Raw genomic sequence first — 18,709 nt, forward strand, 5'->3', positions numbered from 1 at the left:
GAGTCCAGGTGGCCATCTCCACAAATGGACTTTTCAGAATCCTTGGGTGGCACCGTAGTCGGAAACCAATTCTGGTTATCGCTTCTCGGCCTTTTGGCTAAGATCAAGTGTAGTATCTGTTCTTATCAGTTTAATATCTGATACGTCCCCTATCTGGGGACCATATATTAAATGGATTTTTAGAACAGGGAGATGGAAAAAGAGCTTGCTCTGTCCACTCCACGCATTGACCTGGTATTGCAGTATCTCCAGGACCGGTGCACCCCTTCTTTAATGCAGTTTCTAAAATCAGAAAGAATTGAATTCAATGTTTTTTGTTCATTTTGCTTGTTTGTCGGATTTTGGGATGGACTCTTTGGCTTTGCTTTTCTTCTCCTCATTGGATTTTTCATGTTAAAAGTTGCAGAAGCCAGATGACAAGCTCATTTTGGTTCAACTTCAGCAACTGTGCATTGCATTGCCATGTAATGTAATGTAATGCAATGCTATCTATCTAGCTCTCCCTCTATACTTCCTTTTGGATAAACAGACATATTAGGCAAGCATTTTGGAGCTTTCACCTAAATAACTACAGGTGGTGAGATAAGCTGCACAATATAATTGACCTTTCAGTATATTGTTGCACACACACCATCTATTTAGCAAATGCCCTTGTTATCAACAGCAGCCTTTTAAACTCACCTGAGCTAACAGGTATGTGAGCTGGTTACTCTGCTGCGCTTAAAATTTCTTTTTTGGTTTGCTACAATGCCTTTTCTGAAACGTTGTCTCCCTCTGCTGGAACACTGACTTCTTTCATTTAATGCCTGCAGACTATAAAAGAGAAACCAACCCAAAAAGTTTGGTTGATTAGTCTGTGGCATTCTTTTAAACTGTTGCTTATGGCGGTCTCTGTGAGCTTCTCAGTGACATTCAGCCATCCAGGTATCCCGCCTGCAGTAGACGGAATGTGGCAATGGAACGCTGGCTGCGCGTGTCATAATAGGCTCTGAGCCTTTATATACCTGCGCACAGCAGCAGCCACCTTCAGTCTGCTGCTGGACAGCCAGCAGCAGCAGCAGCAGCAGGAGAGGTAATTAATCAGCAACCCTCCTGCTAAGGGTAGACAGCTGCTCGTTCCACCCCCCCCCGCCTTAATTGGTTCTCCTCCCTTCCAACGGTGTTGAGGCGGGTGGGAACAGCCGGGGGTTGAGGGTACTGTGCTAAAAGAGGTGGAGTTATGCAGATCTAAAACGCGTGGATTGCAGCAGCAGCAAGCCGAAAAGTGCAGGCATGTGAGGGATCTAGAGGTTGACAGCATGTCTTCTTAACGGGAGTCCAGGTGGCCATCTCCACAAATGGACTTTTCAGAATCCTTGGGTGGCACCGTAGTCGGAAACCAATTCTGGTTATCGCTTCTCGGCCTTTTGGCTAAGATCAAGTGTAGTATCTGTTCTTATCAGTTTAATATCTGATACGTCCCCTATCTGGGGACCATATATTAAATGGATTTTTAGAACAGGGAGATGGAAAAAGAGCTTGCTCTGTCCACTCCACGCATTGACCTGGTATTGCAGTATCTCCAGGACCGGTGCACCCCTTCTTTAATGCAGTTTCTAAAATCAGAAAGAATTGAATTCAATGCTTTTTGTTCATTTTGCTTGTTTGTCGGATTTTGGGATGGACTCTTTGGCTTTGCTTTTCTTCTCCTCATTGGATTTTTCATGTTAAAAGTTGCAGAAGCCAGATGACAAGCTCATTTTGGTTCAACTTCAGCAACTGTGCATTGCATTGCCATGTAATGTAATGTAATGCAATGCTATCTATCTAGCTCTCCCTCTATACTTCCTTTTGGATAAACAGACATATTAGGCAAGCATTTTGGAGCTTTCACCTAAATAACTACAGGTGGTGAGATAAGCTGCACAATATAATTGACCTTTCAGTATATTGTTGCACACACACCATCTATTTAGCAAATGCCCTTGTTATCAACAGCAGCCTTTTAAACTCACCTGAGCTAACAGGTATGTGAGCTGGTTACTCTGCTGCGCTTAAAATTTCTTTTTTGGTTTGCTACAATGCCTTTTCTGAAACGTTGTCTCCCTCTGCTGGAACACTGACTTCTTTCATTTAATGCCTGCAGACTATAAAAGAGAAACCAACCCAAAAAGTTTGGTTGATTAGTCTGTGGCATTCTTTTAAACTGTTGCTTATGGCGGTCTCTGTGAGCTTCTCAGTGACATTCAGCCATCCAGGTATCCCGCCTGCAGTAGACGGAATGTGGCAATGGAACGCTGGCTGCGCGTGTCATAATAGGCTCTGAGCCTTTATATACCTGCGCACAGCAGCAGCCACCTTCAGTCTGCTGCTGGACAGCCAGCAGCAGCAGCAGCAGGAGAGGTAATTAATCAGCAACCCTCCTGCTAAGGGTAGACAGCTGCTCGTTCCACCCCCCCCCGCCTTAATTGGTTCTCCTCCCTTCCAACGGTGTTGAGGCGGGTGGGAACAGCCGGGGGTTGAGGGTACTGTGCTAAAAGAGGTGGAGTTATGCAGATCTAAAACGCGTGGATTGCAGCAGCAGCAAGCCGAAAAGTGCAGGCATGTGAGGGATCTAGAGGTTGACAGCATGTCTTCTTAACGGGAGTCCAGGTGGCCATCTCCACAAATGGACTTTTCAGAATCCTTGGGTGGCACCGTAGTCGGAAACCAATTCTGGTTATCGCTTCTCGGCCTTTTGGCTGAGACCAAGTGCTTCACAGCAGGAGGTTTCAGTTGAAGGGCACTCAGGTACCCCTCTCCTTGGCCTGGCAGGATCGTCCACTTCGGTGGGCTTCACCTGCCTGCTGCTATTAGCGAGAGGGATTAGTCCTAGGGTAACGGGCAGCGATCCCCCAGCCTTCAGGTGCTTTATCTCAAAGCTCTGAAGGCGCAGATTGCAGGCGGTTGCAATTTGCATTTTGTTGCGCCATACCATGGAGGTTGACCCCAACCTCGTGCCTCTATATGCGAGGCTTAAGAACACCATAAGGGTCCGATTTACGGCTGGTGGTTCCGATATGCGGAATCTGGGATATGTAGTCCAGGACGTGCTTGAGAAACTGCTCCACGTCAGAACCAACGAAATCCTTTCTATCCAGGATTATCCTCGACGTGGAGATTATGATGTAACCTTTACTGGCGAAGGTATTTTCAAAGATGTTTTGTCCAGAGTTAAGTCGGTAGAAAATAGCCCTGGTCTAAAAGGGATTCAGATCATCGAGCACGTCCTGGATGAGGTAAAGATGGTGGTTGTGAAAATCTTCTCACCCTTCATAACAGCACCAGAGGTTATTTCCTTTTTGTCAGTTTATTTTAAAAGTGTGAAATTGATTGGGAAAGTGTTGAATGAGTTTAACATCTGGACCTCAAAATGGAAGTTTTTAGTAAAATGTGAAAGAGACCCTAAATTCCCTGGAGGTGTGAGACTTCCTCCAGCTCGATTTAAAATAGGGCAAACTAATGGGGATTTTTTTTTCTCAGGAATGCCACTTTTCTGTAGGTATTGTGGTCTCTATGGGCACTCTAAGGATAGTTGTGGTGCCACTTGTAGAAATTGTGCCAGTACTGAACATGACACAAAGGAGTGCCCAAATGAAAAAAAATGCTCTTTTTGTCGGACACCTGGTCATTTCTATTTTTCTTGCCCTCACAGGTTCAGAGAGGATGAACAAAAACAAAAGGAGAAGTCCAAGACATCCGGGAATGGACGGGCCAATCAGACCACCCCTCAGGAGGAGGAACAACAACCTGGAGCCTCGGGAGGTGATAAGGGCGCTTCGACTAGTAACAATCCCTCCGAGTCAATGACAGGTAACTCACAGGAGCCCAGGAGCTGGCTGAAAGACCATAAGGAGGCTAAAAGGAAGGCTGAGAAAGATCATAAAGGGGCGGTCGGTAAGGCCAAAAAAGAGCGCCAAAAGGCTGACACCGAGCCCAAAATTCCCACTGGGTCTCACGAGAGCGAGGGCGGTGCGTGGCATTTGGTGAGGTCTCATAATAAGAAAAAGAATGGTTCCGTGGAGGTGGCTAATAGGGAGGAGATGGATACATCCCCTCACGGGGGTGTAGACTCTGGAATCCCGAGGTCCCGGGGCTCTGCTGCCCCAGGTGGGGCCCCGAACCTGGCTGCCTCCGGGGACTCTGAGGCTCCGCCATGTGCGCAGCCTGCCCCTGTGTTACGACCCTCTGCGGGTCTGCAGGGGAGTGCGGAGCCTCTCGGAGACCCACCTGACGAGGACCTAAATGGTCAGCCTATGGAGACCCAGTGTAACCTTTCTCTCAATATCCTTCCGAGCTACACCCCAGTAGCGTCGGGTCTTAATTTAAGTGAATGTTCCTTCTCCGATGATGAAGACTCTTTGATAACGGTGGATTCAGAAGAGGGCGTTGGTGAAAGTCCAAGTGGTCTGATCCGTCCATCGGATAGGTAAAGTCCAGTTTTTGTTTCTTCCTAACCATTTGTTATGATGGCTGACATTAGTGGTGTTTCCCTCAATGTGAGAGGCATAGGATCCAAGACCAGAAGAGCTACTGTTTTACATTTTTTAACCTGTTTTACAGCTTCTGTTTTCTTTTTACAAGAATGTCATATCCCTCATAAGATTTCTTACAAAAAATATAAGGAAGAGTGGAAACATGGTCCATCGGTCTGGTCTGGATCAAATGCAACCGGATCAGCCGGGGTAGCTATACTTTTTAAGGGAAATGTGTCTATTGATTTTATCCAAGATATTTTACCGGGTCGTATTCTTTTAGTTAAGGCTTTTATTGATGGGACAAGATGGCAGTTTTTAAATTTTTATGGGTCACCTGATAAAAATGAAAGGGCTGATATGCTGGAAATTTTACCTTTATTTATTAACATTTCTGAACCTTTTATCCTGGCAGGTGATTTTAATTGTATTTTAAAAGGCGAAAGCCGACGCTCCGGTTCCGTGAGTAGAAATTATGACAAAACGTCTGGAATGTTAAGCAATATTATAAATGATTGTAAATTAACTGATGTGTATAAAGAATGTAACAAGGATAGCCCTATAGACGCTGGTTTCACCTGGAGCAATTCTACATGTAGCTCCAGGATAGATTTTGTTTTAGGTTCAGAAAAAATACTGCCAGTGAAATGTGAAGTTTTAACTAATATTCTCTCAGATCACAAGGTTTTATCTTTTAGAGTGAGGATTAATGGAAAGAAGAAATGTGGTAAGAAATCTTGGAAATTGAATGTGTCCCTTTTAAAAGATCCACAAATTTTATCGGATTTTATTGAGTTTTATGTAAACTGTAGAAAAAGGAAAAACCCCAATATTTCTTTTAGCTCCTGGTGGGATAGAATGAAAATAAGCATTAAAGATTTCTTTATTAAGAAAAGCATACAAAAAGCTAAAGAAAAGTTTGAGATCTATAATTTTCTTAATATCAGGTTACAGACATTGTACAAATTCAAAGACAATGGTCTGGATGTAGGTAATGATATATTGAGTCTTAAAGGAGAAATTTCAAAGTGGTTGGAACAAAAAGGAAAAGAACTGATTTTTCGTTCAAAGGTAAAACACGTAGAAGAGGATGAGACTTGTTCCAGGTATTTTTTTAAGAAAAACAAACAGACAAAAACAATAATTGATAACATAGATGGAGATAATAATATCAACGTTATATTGGATAAGGTAAATGTCTATTTTAATGATCTTTTTAATGTAAAAACTGTAGACCATGATTTAATACACACTTTCCTGGGGGAGATCAAGTCCACCCTAGATGCTGATGCCCAAAGTTTTTTATCCCAACCTCTAGTTGAGGAAGAGATTTTAGAAACCATGAAGAGTTTTAAAAATGGTAAAGTGCCCGGCCCTGATGGTATCCCCATAGAGTTTTATATAAGTTTTTATGATATTTTAAAAGATGATTTGTTTAATTTGTTTTCCGAAGTTTTTAATAATAAGGTTTTACTCAACTCATGGAAGAAAGGTGAGGTATCACTACTATACAAAAAAGGTGACAAAACGGATCTTAAAAACTGGAGGCCGATAACTCTTTTAAATAGTGATTACAAAATTATGGCTAAGATCTGTGCAAATCGGTTGAAAAAGGTGATACATAAAGTAATTCATGCAAATCAGGTATGCGGGGTACCTGGGCGTAGTATCTGGGACAATTTAAACCTGGTGAAAGATTGTATTGAAGATGTAAAAACCAGAAAGACAAAGATGTCAATCCTAGCGGTGGATTTTGAGAAAGCTTTTGACCGCGTGTCTCATTTTTATCTTTTTAAAGTTTTAGAAAAAATGGGCATTCCGGGTGGGTTTTTATTGTCTCTTAAAGCTTTTTATAATGATTGTACGAGTAAGATTTTAGTTAATGGTTTTAAAACAAAAGAGGTAGTTTTAAAATCAGGGGTGAAGCAGGGTTGCCCTTTGTCCCCCCTGCTTTTTATATGTGCTATAGAACCCCTTTTATGTACAATACGCCAGGATAAGCAAATATGTGGAGTACCCTTACCCGGAGGGAACGGTCTACAAGTTAAAGTTGTAAGCTATATGGATGATGTAGCCGTGTTTGGATGTGATGTACCTTCAATACAAAAAACGATAAGCCAAATTCAGTCTTTTTGTACAATTTCCGGTTTTAAAATTAATCTTACTAAATGTAATATTTTAAATGTCGGGGGGATGAGTTTACATGATGTACCAATTGCAGTTACAGATTCCATTACTATTTTAGGTGTTTCTTTTAATGAATCTAATAATGGTTTTAATAGCTGGGATGCGGCAGCACAGAAAATTAATCAGAAAATCTGCATGTGGAATATGAGAAAGCTGTCAATGGAAGGTAAAGTTCTGATTGTAAAAATGGTGATATTACCTATCCTGTTATATCTTAGTTTGGTGTTCCCCCTCCTACAAATTTGTTGAAACGAATTACAAAAGTATGTTTTACCTTTTTTTGGGGCTCAAAAATGGAGAAACTCAAAAGAGAAATTGTGACAAAGCCAAAGGTTAAAGGTGGGAAAGATTTCCCTGTTTTAGATAAGTTTCTTTTAATACATTTTTTCTGTTTCTGTTTTAAAACCCTTTTTAAAGATAATTACCTTTCCTATTTTATGCGTTTTAACACTGGTTTTCTCATGAGAAGGTTTGGTTGGTTTGAAACAGTTTTATCCTCTCCTTATGCTTTTAACCTACCTGCACATTATGAGATTTTAAAGAAAATTATTCTTGATTTTAATTTGAATAAGAAACAGACAGGGGATCTATGTAACAGCAAGACACTACTCAAACAAATTAGTACTGATGTGACGTTGTGTGATATTGAACGTTATGATGATGACAAAACTGTACACATATGGAAAATGAATAACGCCCCTTATCTTTTTAATGTACAGAAAGACATGTCTTGGAGCTGCGCACACCACTGTCTTCCTTGCCGGGCATTCCAGTACAGAAGAAGTTTTGTGAGGTCTGCCATCTGCCCAAGAGAAGGTTGTCAAGAAGAAGAGACAGTGAAGCATCTTTTATGGACTTGTGCTTTTGCTAAAGAGTTCTGGAGAAGATTAATCCCCCTGCTGGAGAAAATGGTGGACCTCAAGGACTTTAATTTTGCATCAGTGTTATATGGTCTTCTGGAATGCCCAACAATGGACCAAAAAATAATGGCGTGGAAGACAGTGAATTGTGCCAAGATAGCGCTCTGGAATGCTAGAAATATTGCTGTTTTTAAACATGAAATGTTACCAGTAGATGATGTTTTAGCCTTTTGTAAAAGTGAAATGTACATATACTATTTATTGGACAGGAAAAAGAATGTAACATTGGCAGGCAAATGGCTTTTTAACCTATGGAATATTTGAAGTCTTGTAAAATTTGCTGTGATGGAATTTTTATTTTTCTTTGAAGTCCCGAAAGTGTAATGTGGATGTAATGGTTTTATTTCTGTAATTTGTTAAATTTTAAATAAACGGTTTTTATCCCCATGTGGGGGATAGCCAAATTAAAAAAAATCTGTTCTTATCAGTTTAATATCTGATACGTCCCCTATCTGGGGACCATATATTAAATGGATTTTTAGAACAGGGAGATGGAAAAAGAGCTTGCTCTGTCCACTCCACGCATTGACCTGGTATTGCAGTATCTCCAGGACCGGTGCACCCCTTCTTTAATGCAGTTTCTAAAATCAGAAAGAATTGAATTCAATGTTTTTTGTTCATTTTGCTTGTTTGTCGGATTTTGGGATGGACTCTTTGGCTTTGCTTTTCTTCTCCTCATTGGATTTTTCATGTTCAAAGTTGCAGAAGCCAGATTACAAGCTCATTTTGGTTCAACTTCAGCAACTGTGCATTGCATTGCCATGTAATGTGATGCAATGCTATCTTTCTAGCTCTCCCTTTTTACTTCCTTTTGGATAAACAGACATATTAGGCAAGCATTTTGGAGCTTTCACCTAAATAACTACAGGTGGTGAGATAAGCTGCACAATATAATTGACCTTTCAGTATATTGTTGCACACACACCATCTATTTAGCAAATGCCCTTGTTATCAACAGCAGCCTTTTAAACTCACCTGAGCTAACAGGTATGTGCGCTGGTTACTCTGCTGCGCTTAAAATTTCTTTTTTGGTTTGCTACAATGCCTTTTCTGAAACGTTGTCTCCTTCTGCTGGAACACTGACTTCTTTCATTTAATGCCTGCAGACTATAAAAGAGAACCCAACCCAAAAAGTTTGGTTGATTAGTCTGTGGCATTCTGTTAAACTGTTGCTTATGGCGGTCTCGGTGAGCTTCTCAGCGACATTCAGCCAGCCAGGTATCCTGCCTGCAGTAGATGGAATGTGGCAATGGAACGCTGGCTGCGCGTGTCATAATAGGCTCTGAGCCTTTATATACCTGTGCACAGCAGCAGCCACCTTCAGTCTGCTGCTGGACAGCCAGCAGCAGCAGCAGCAGGAGAGGTATGTAATCAGGAGCCCTCCTGCTAAGGGTAGACAGCTGCTCGTTCCACCCCACCCCCCGCCTTAATTGGTTCTCCTCCCTTCCAACGGTGTTGAGGCGGGTGGGAACAGCAGGGGGTGAAGGTGCTGTGTTTAAAGAGGTGGAGTTATGCAGATCTAAAACGCGTGGATTGCAGCAGCAGCAAGCCGAAAAGTGCAGGCATGTAAGGGATCTAGAGGTTGACAACATGTCTTCTTAACGGGAGTCCAGGAGCTCATCTCCACAAATGGACTTTTCAGGATCCTTGGGTGGCTCCGTAGTTTGAAACCAATTCTGGTTATCGCTTCTCGGCCTTTTGGCTAAGATCAAGTGTAGTATCTGTTCTTATCAGTTTAATATCTGATACGTCCCCTATCTGGGGACCATATATTAAATGGATTTTTAGAACAGGGAGATGGAAAAAGAGCTTGCTCTGTCCACTCCACGCATTGACCTGGTATTGCAGTATCTCCAGGACCGGTGCACCCCTTCTTTAATGCAGTTTCTAAAATCAGAAAGAATTGAATTCAATGTTTTTTGTTCATTTTGCTTGTTTGTCGGATTTTGGGATGGACTCTTTGGCTTTGCTTTTCTTCTCCTCATTGGATTTTTCATGTTCAAAGTTGCAGAAGCCAGATTACAAGCTCATTTTGGTTCAACTTCAGCAACTGTGCATTGCATTGCCATGTAATGTGATGCAATGCTATCTTTCTAGCTCTCCCTTTTTACTTCCTTTTGGATAAACAGACATATTAGGCAAGCATTTTGGAGCTTTCACCTAAATAACTACAGGTGGTGAGATAAGCTGCACAATATAATTGACCTTTCAGTATATTGTTGCACACACACCATCTATTTAGCAAATGCCCTTGTTATCAACAGCAGCCTTTTAAACTCACCTGAGCTAACAGGTATGTGCGCTGGTTACTCTGCTGCGCTTAAAATTTCTTTTTTGGTTTGCTACAATGCCTTTTCTGAAACGTTGTCTCCTTCTGCTGGAACACTGACTTCTTTCATTTAATGCCTGCAGACTATAAAAGAGAACCCAACCCAAAAAGTTTGGTTGATTAGTCTGTGGCATTCTGTTAAACTGCTGCTTATGGCGGTCTCTGTGAGCTTCTCAGCGACATTCAGCCAGCCAGGTATCCTGCCTGCAGTAGATGGAATGTGGCAATGGAACGCTGGCTGCGCGTGTCATAATAGGCTCTGAGCCTTTATATACCTGTGCACAGCAGCAGCCACCTTCAGTCTGCTGCTGGACAGCCAGCAGCAGCAGCAGCAGGAGAGGTATGTAATCAGGAGCCCTCCTGCTAAGGGTAGACAGCTGCTCGTTCCACCCCACCCCCCGCCTTAATTGGTTCTCCTCCCTTCCAACGGTGTTGAGGCGGGTGGGAACAGCAGGGGGTGAAGGTGCTGTGTTTAAAGAGGTGGAGTTATGCAGATCTAAAACGCGTGGATTGCAGCAGCAGCAAGCCGAAAAGTGCAGGCATGTAAGGGATCTAGAGGTTGACAACATGTCTTCTTAACGGGAGTCCAGGAGCTCATCTCCACAAATGGACTTTTCAGGATCCTTGGGTGGCTCCGTAGTTTGAAACCAATTCTGGTTATCGCTTCTCGGCCTTTTGGCTAAGATCAAGTGTAGTATCTGTTCTTATCAGTTTAATATCTGATACGTCCCCTATCTGGGGACCATATATTAAATGGATTTTTAGAACAGGGAGATGGAAAAAGAGCTTGCTCTGTCCACTCCACGCATTGACCTGGTATTGCAGTATCTCCAGGACCGGTGCACCCCTTCTTTAATGCAGTTTCTAAAATCAGAAAGAATTGAATTCAATGTTTTTTGTTCATTTTGCTTGTTTGTCGGATTTTGGGATGGACTCTTTGGCTTTGCTTTTCTTCTCCTCATTGGATTTTTCATGTTCAAAGTTGCAGAAGCCAGATTACAAGCTCATTTTGGTTCAACTTCAGCAACTGTGCATTGCATTGCCATGTAATGTGATGCAATGCTATCTTTCTAGCTCTCCCTTTTTACTTCCTTTTGGATAAACAGACATATTAGGCAAGCATTTTGGAGCTTTCACCTAAATAACTACAGGTGGTGAGATAAGCTGCACAATATAATTGACCTTTCAGTATATTGTTGCACACACACCATCTATTTAGCAAATGCCCTTGTTATCAACAGCAGCCTTTTAAACTCACCTGAGCTAACAGGTATGTGCGCTGGTTACTCTGCTGCGCTTAAAATTTCTTTTTTGGTTTGCTACAATGCCTTTTCTGAAACGTTGTCTCCTTCTGCTGGAACACTGACTTCTTTCATTTAATGCCTGCAGACTATAAAAGAGAACCCAACCCAAAAAGTTTGGTTGATTAGTCTGTGGCATTCTGTTAAACTGCTGCTTATGGCGGTCTCTGTGAGCTTCTCAGCGACATTCAGCCAGCCAGGTATCCTGCCTGCAGTAGATGGAATGTGGCAATGGAACGCTGGCTGCGCGTGTCATAATAGGCTCTGAGCCTTTATATACCTGTGCACAGCAGCAGCCACCTTCAGTCTGCTGCTGGACAGCCAGCAGCAGCAGCAGCAGGAGAGGTATGTAATCAGGAGCCCTCCTGCTAAGGGTAGACAGCTGCTCGTTCCACCCCACCCCCCGCCTTAATTGGTTCTCCTCCCTTCCAACGGTGTTGAGGCGGGTGGGAACAGCAGGGGGTGAAGGTGCTGTGTTTAAAGAGGTGGAGTTATGCAGATCTAAAACGCGTGGATTGCAGCAGCAGCAAGCCGAAAAGTGCAGGCATGTAAGGGATCTAGAGGTTGACAACATGTCTTCTTAACGGGAGTCCAGGAGCTCATCTCCACAAATGGACTCTTCAGGATCCTTGGGTGGCTCCGTAGTTTGAAACCAATTCTGGTTATCGCTTCTCGGCCTTTTGGCTAAGATCAAGTGTAGTATCTGTTCTTATCAGTTTAATATCTGATACGTCCCCTATCTGGGGACCATATATTAAATGGATTTTTAGAACAGGGAGATGGAAAAAGAGCTTGCTCTGTCCACTCCACGCATTGACCTGGTATTGCAGTATCTCCAGGACCGGTGCACCCCTTCTTTAATGCAGTTTCTAAAATCAGAAAGAATTGAATTCAATGTTTTTTGTTCATTTTGCTTGTTTGTCGGATTTTGGGATGGACTCTTTGGCTTTGCTTTTCTTCTCCTCATTGGATTTTTCATGTTCAAAGTTGCAGAAGCCAGATTACAAGCTCATTTTGGTTCAACTTCAGCAACTGTGCATTGCATTGCCATGTAATGTGATGCAATGCTATCTTTCTAGCTCTCCCTTTTTACTTCCTTTTGGATAAACAGACATATTAGGCAAGCATTTTGGAGCTTTCACCTAAATAACTACAGGTGGTGAGATAAGCTGCACAATATAATTGACCTTTCAGTATATTGTTGCACACACACCATCTATTTAGCAAATGCCCTTGTTATCAACAGCAGCCTTTTAAACTCACCTGAGCTAACAGGTATGTGCGCTGGTTACTCTGCTGCGCTTAAAATTTCTTTTTTGGTTTGCTACAATGCCTTTTCTGAAACGTTGTCTCCTTCTGCTGGAACACTGACTTCTTTCATTTAATGCCCGCAGACTATAAAAGAGAACCCAATCCAAAAAGTTTGGTTGATTAGTCTGTGGCATTCTGTTAAACTGTTGCTTATAGCGGTCTCTGTGAGCTTCTCAGCGACATTCAGCCAGCCAGGTATCCTGCCTGCAGTAGATGGAATGTGGCAATGGAACGCTGGCTGCGCGTGTCATAATAGGCTCTGAGCCTTTATATACCTGTGCACAGCAGCAGCCACCTTCAGTCTGCTGCTGGACAGCCAGCAGCAGCAGCAGCAGGAGAGGTATGTAATCAGGAGCCCTCCTGCTAAGGGTAGACAGCTGCTCGTTCCACCCCACCCCCCGCCTTAATTGGTTCTCCTCCCTTCCAACGGTGTTGAGGCGGGTGGGAACAGCAGGGGGTGAAGGTGCTGTGCTTAAAGAGGTGGAGTTATGCAGATCTAAAACGCGTGGATTGCAGCAGCAGCAAGCCGAAAAGTGCAGGCATGTAAGGGATCTAGAGGTTGACAACATGTCTTCTTAACGGGAGTCCAGGAGCTCATCTCCACAAATGGACTTTTCAGGATCCTTGGGTGGCTCCGTAGTTTGAAACCAATTCTGGTTATCGCTTCTCGGCCTTTTGGCTAAGATCAAGTGTAGTATCTGTTCTTATCAGTTTAATATCTGATACGTCCCCTATCTGGGGACCATATATTAAATGGATTTTTAGAACAGGGAGATGGAAAAAGAGCTTGCTCTGTCCACTCCACGCATTGACCTGGTATTGCAGTATCTCCAGGACCGGTGCACCCCTTCTTTAACCCCTTAATAACATCTGACGTACTAATACGCGTCTGTGCCCTGGGACTTAAGAGCCAGACCCGTATTAGTACGTCATCGCGATCGCGCCCGCACACAGGCTGTGCGGGCGCGATCGCCGCCGGGTGTCAGCTGATTGTCACAGCTGACACCCGGTACTATGTGCAGGGAGCGGTCACGCACCGCTCCCAGCACATTAACCCCCGCGATGCTGCGATCGAAGTCGATCGAAGTCGATCGCGGCATTGCGGGGGCAAGGGGAGGTGATCGGCGATACTCACCTCCTCTTCCGGCTTCCAGCGCAGTCTGCAAAGGCTTCCCGGGTGTTGCCATGATGACCCGATGTTGTCATGACAACATCCGGGTCACCAGAGAGCAGGAAGATTGCTTGGACATGCGCAGTGCATCTCCAAGCAATCTTCACACTGTGCACTTCTGACAGCCTTCATGGCATAGGGATGGTGCTCCATTCCTGTGCCATGCAGGCGATCAGAAAAAAAAAAGTGAAAGTCCCAGAGTGGGACAAAGTAATAAAGTGTATAAACTGTGTGAAAGTGGAAAAAAAAAAAAAAAAAAAATGTGCAAAAATATTATAAAAAAATAAAAAAAATAATACACCAAAAATAAAAATATAATGTACCCATCAATAAATATTATTATAAAAAAAATAAAAAAAAAACAATAAAAGTACACATATTTGGTATCGCCGCGTCCGGAACAGCCTGACCTATAAAACTGTCCCACTAGTTAACCCCTTCAGTGAACACGGTAAAAAAAAAAAAAAAAAAACCAAGCAAAAAACAATGCTTTATCACCATACCGCCAAACAAAAAGTGGAATAACACGCGATCAAAAAGACGTATATAAATAGAAATGATACCGCTGAAAACGGCATCTCGTCCCGCAAAAAACAAGCCGCCATATAGCTCCATCAGCCGAAAAATAAAAAAGTTATAGCTCTCATAATAAAGCGATACTAAAAAATATTTATTTCTATAAAATAGCTTTTATTGTGTATAAGCGCCAAAACATAGAAAAATGATACAAATGTGGTACCGCTGTAAACGTACTGACCCGAAGAGTAAAGCTGCCTTATCAATTTTACCACACGCGGAACAGAATAAAAAAAAAAAAAAAAAAACAATTCCTGAATTGTTGGTTTTTGTTTATTCTGCCTCCCAAAAATCGGAATAGAAAGCGATCAAAAAATGTCACGTGCCTGAAAATGGCACCAATAACAACGTCAAGTCATCCCGCAAAAAACGAGCCGTCACATGACTGTCTGCCAAAATCTGGAAAAATTATAGCTCTCAAAATATGGCGATGCAAAAACTAGATTTTACAAAAAATGCGTCTTTTAGTGTGTGACAGCTGTCAGTCATAAAAACCCCATATGATTCTGGCATTGCTGTAATCACACCGACCCGAAGAATAAAGTCGTCTAATCACTTATACCGCACAAGGAACGGCGTCAAAAATAAACTCTTGAGTTAGGATTGGGCTAGGGTTAGGGCTGGGTTTGGGGCTAGGGCTGTGCTGGGGCTAGGGTTGTGCTAGGGTTAGGGCTGGGGTTGGGATTTTTTTCAAAAGTAAGAAAAAAAGATGACGATATGGCGACTAGTGTTGAGAGCAAGTGCTCGCTACTTGAGTTTGCATCGGGTGCTCTGGTATGCATTTAGTATCGTGGGTATTTGAGTGACATGCTCGAGTCTCTGCCCCATATGCTTCGCGGCCAAAAAACTTTACGGGGATTTCCTGCCATGCACGAGCGATCCCCGCATGTTTTTTTTTGGGTGTCTAATAACCGTGAAACATGCGGAGCAGGGACTCGAGCATGTCACTCGAGCACACGCTGTACATGGTGCATACCTGAGTACCCGATGCAAACTCAAGTAGCGAGCACTTGCGCTCAAGAATAATGAAAACTTATTCAATATGATGACCTAATGTAAACAAATAATGTGCCGTACCTCTGGGTTCAAAATGTTCACTATACACCTTAATAAAATCTTTGAGGGGTATAGTTTCCAAAATGGGGACACTTGTGGGGGAGCTCCACTGTTTAGGCACATCACGGGCTCTCCAAACGCGACATGGTGTCCGCTAACAAATTGAATGGAAAATCGGCTCAAATTGTTAGCGGACGCCATGTTGCGTTTGGAGAGCCCCTGTGTGTCCAAACATTGGAGCTCCCCCACAAGTGACCCCATTTTGGAAACTAGACCCCCCAAGGCACCTATCTAGATGCATAGTGAGCACTTAGAACCCCCAGGTGCTTCACAAATTGATTCGTAAAAATGAAAAAGTGAAAATAAAACACTTTTTCATTTTTATGAATCAATTTGTGAAGCACCTGGGGTTCCAAGTGCTCACTATGAATCTAAATAGGTGCCTTGGGGGGTCTAGTTTCCAAAATGGGGTCACTTGTGGGGGAGCTCCAATGTTTGGGCACACAGGGACTCTCTAAATGCAACATGGTATCCGCTAACAAATTGAATGGAAAATCGGCTCAAATTGTTAGCGGACACCACATTGCGTTTGGAGAGCCCCTCTGTGCCCAAACTTTGGAGCTCCCCCACAAGTGACCCCATTTTGGAAACTAGACCCCCCAAGGCACCTTTCTAGATGCATAGTGAGCACTTGGAACCCCCAGGTGCTTCACAAATTGATTCATAAAAATGAAAAAGTGAAAAAAAAAACACTTTTTCATTTTTATGAATCAATTTGTGAAGCACCTGGGGTTCCAAGTGCTCACTATGAATCTAGAAAGGTGCCTTGGGGGGTCTAGTTTCCAAAATGGGGTCACTTGTGGGGGAGCTTCAATGTTTGGGCACACAGGGACTCTCTAAATGCAACATGGTATCCGCTAACAAATTGAATGGAAAATCGGCTCAAATTGTTAGCGGACACCACATTGCGTTTGGAGAGCCCCTCTGTGCCCAAACTTTGGAGCTCCCCCACAAGTGACCCCATTTTGGAAACTAGACCCCCCAAGGCACCTTTCTAGATGCATAGTGAGCACTTGGAACCCCCAGGTGCTTCACAAATTGATTTGTAAAAATGAAAAAGTGAAAAAAAAAACACTTTTTCATTTTTATGAATCAATTTGTGAAGCACCTGGGGTTCCAAGTGCTCACTATGAATCTAGATAGGTGCCTTGGGGGGTCTAGTTTCCAAAATGGGGTCACTTGTGGGGGAGCTCCAATGTTTGGGCACACAGGGACTCTCTAAATGCAACATGGTATCCGCTAACAAATTGAATGGAAAATCGGCTCAAATTGTTAGCGGACACCACATTGCGTTTGGAAAGCCCCTCTGTGCCCAAACTTTGGAGCTCCCCCACAAGTGACCCCATTTTGGAAACTAGACCCCCCAAGGCACCTTTCTAGATGCATAGTGAGCACTTGGAACCCCCAGGTGCTTCACAAATTAATTCGTAAAAATGAAAAAGTGAAAAAAAAAACACTTTTTCATTTTTATGAATCAATTTGTGAAGCACCTGGGGTTCCAAGTGCTCACTATGAATCTAGATAGGTGCCTTGGGGGGTCTAGTTTCCAAAATGGGGTCACTTGTGGGGGAGCTCCAATGTTTGGGCACACAGGGACTCTCCAAATGCAACATGATATCCGCTAACAAATTGTCGGCTCAAATTGTTAGCGGATATCATGTTGCATTTGGAGAGTCCCTGTGTGCCCAAACATTGGAGCTCCTCCACAAGTGACCCCATTTTGGAAACTAGACCCCCCAAGGCACCTATCTAGATGCATAGTGAGCACTTGGAACCCCTAGGTGCTTCACAAATTAATTCGTAAAAATGAAAAAGTGTTTTTTTTTTCACTTTTTCATTATTACGAATCAATTTGTGAAGCACCTGGGGGTTCCAAGTGCTCACTATGCATCTAGAAAGGTGCCTTGGGGGGTTTAGCTTCCAAAATGGGGTCACTTGTGGGGGAGCTCCAAAGTTTGGGCACAGAGAAGCTCTCCAAACGCAATGTGGTGTCCGCTAACAATTTGAGCCGATTTTCCATTCAATTTGTTAGCGGACACCATGTTGCATTTAGAGAGCCGCTGTGTGCCCAAATATTGGAGCTCCCCCACAAGTGACCCCATTTTGGAAACTAGACCACCCAAGGCACCTATCTAGATGCATAGTGAGCACTTGGAACCCTCAGGTGCTTCACAAATTGATTCATACAAATGAAAAAGTGTTTTTTTTTTCACTTTTTCATTGTTACGAATCAATTTGTGAAGCACCTGGGGGTTCCAAGTGCTCACTATGCATCTAGATAGGTGCCTTGGGGGGTCTAGTTTCCAAAATGGGGTCACTTGTGGGGGAGCTCCAATGTTTGGGCACACAGGGACTCTCTAAATGCAACATGGTGTCCTCTAACAAATTTAACGGAAAATCGGCTCAAATTGTTAGCGACACCATATTGCGTTTGGAGAGCCGCTGTGTGCCCAAACATTGGAGCTCCCCCACAAGTGACCCCATTTTGGAAACTAGACCCCCCAAGGCACCTATCTAGATGCATTGTGAGCACTTGGAACACTCAGGTGCTTCACAAATTGATTCATAAAAATGAAAAATTGTTTTTTTTTTTCACTTTTTCATTGTTACGAATCAATTTGTGAAGCACCTGGGGGTTCCAAGTGCTCACTATGCATCTAGAAAGGTGCCTTGGGGGGTCTAGTTTCCAAAATGGGGTCACTTGTGGGGGAGCTCCAAAGTTTGGGCACACATGGGCTCTCCAAACACAACATGGCGTCCGCTAATTATTCAAGCAAATTTTACAATCAAAAAGTCAAATAGCGCTCCTTCCCTTCCGAGCCCTGCCGTGCGCCCAAACAGTATTTTTTCCCCAAATATTGGGTATCTGCGTGCCCAGGGGAAATTGCACAACAAATTTTGGGGTCCATTTTTTCTTGTTACCCCTGTGAAAATAAAAAAAATTGGGTCTAAATTAACATTTTTGTGAAAAAAGTTAAATGTTCATTTTTTTCTTCCACATTCAAAAAATTCCTGTGAAGCACCTGAAGGGTTAATAAAGTTCTTGAATGTGGTTTTGAGCACCTTGAGGGGTGCAGTTTTTAGAATGGTGTCACTTTTGGGTATTTTCTGTCATAAAGACCTCTCAAAGTGACTTCAAATGTGATGTGGTCCCTAAAAAAATGGTTTTGTAAATTTTGTTGGAAAAATGAGAAATCGCTGGCCAACTTTTAACCCTTATAGCTCCCTAACAAAAAAAAATTTTGGTTCCAAAATTGTGCTGATGTAAAGTAGACATGTGGGAAATGTTATTTATTAACTCTTTT

General features: G+C 43.0%; 7 non-coding genes across 7 annotated transcripts; all 7 read left to right on the top strand.

Moving 5' to 3' along the window:
- Positions 1 to 77: 77 nt before the first annotated feature.
- LOC141242509 (U2 spliceosomal RNA) lies at positions 78 to 268 on the top strand. Its single transcript, XR_012306916.1, has one exon. It is a non-coding gene; the product is annotated as a U2 spliceosomal RNA (small nuclear RNA).
- A 1,122-nt stretch (positions 269 to 1,390) lies between these two features.
- LOC141242510 (U2 spliceosomal RNA) lies at positions 1,391 to 1,581 on the top strand. Its single transcript, XR_012306917.1, has one exon. It is a non-coding gene; the product is annotated as a U2 spliceosomal RNA (small nuclear RNA).
- Positions 1,582 to 7,971: 6,390 nt separating this feature from the next.
- On the top strand, positions 7,972 to 8,167 carry LOC141242708 (U2 spliceosomal RNA). Its single transcript, XR_012307103.1, has one exon. It is a non-coding gene; the product is annotated as a U2 spliceosomal RNA (small nuclear RNA).
- A 1,115-nt stretch (positions 8,168 to 9,282) lies between these two features.
- Positions 9,283 to 9,473, top strand: LOC141242511 (U2 spliceosomal RNA). The gene has a single exon (XR_012306918.1). It is a non-coding gene; the product is annotated as a U2 spliceosomal RNA (small nuclear RNA).
- Positions 9,474 to 10,588: 1,115 nt separating this feature from the next.
- LOC141242512 (U2 spliceosomal RNA) lies at positions 10,589 to 10,779 on the top strand. The gene has a single exon (XR_012306919.1). It is a non-coding gene; the product is annotated as a U2 spliceosomal RNA (small nuclear RNA).
- A 1,115-nt stretch (positions 10,780 to 11,894) lies between these two features.
- Positions 11,895 to 12,085, top strand: LOC141242513 (U2 spliceosomal RNA). The gene has a single exon (XR_012306920.1). It is a non-coding gene; the product is annotated as a U2 spliceosomal RNA (small nuclear RNA).
- Positions 12,086 to 13,200: 1,115 nt separating this feature from the next.
- On the top strand, positions 13,201 to 13,391 carry LOC141242514 (U2 spliceosomal RNA). The gene has a single exon (XR_012306921.1). It is a non-coding gene; the product is annotated as a U2 spliceosomal RNA (small nuclear RNA).
- Positions 13,392 to 18,709: the final 5,318 nt, after the last annotated feature.

Source organism: Phyllobates terribilis, unplaced genomic scaffold, assembly GCF_046119375.1.
Source record: "Phyllobates terribilis strain yellow unplaced genomic scaffold, ASM4611937v1 Scaffold_1049__1_contigs__length_452226, whole genome shotgun sequence".
Classification (NCBI taxonomy): Eukaryota; Metazoa; Chordata; class Amphibia; order Anura; family Dendrobatidae; genus Phyllobates; species Phyllobates terribilis.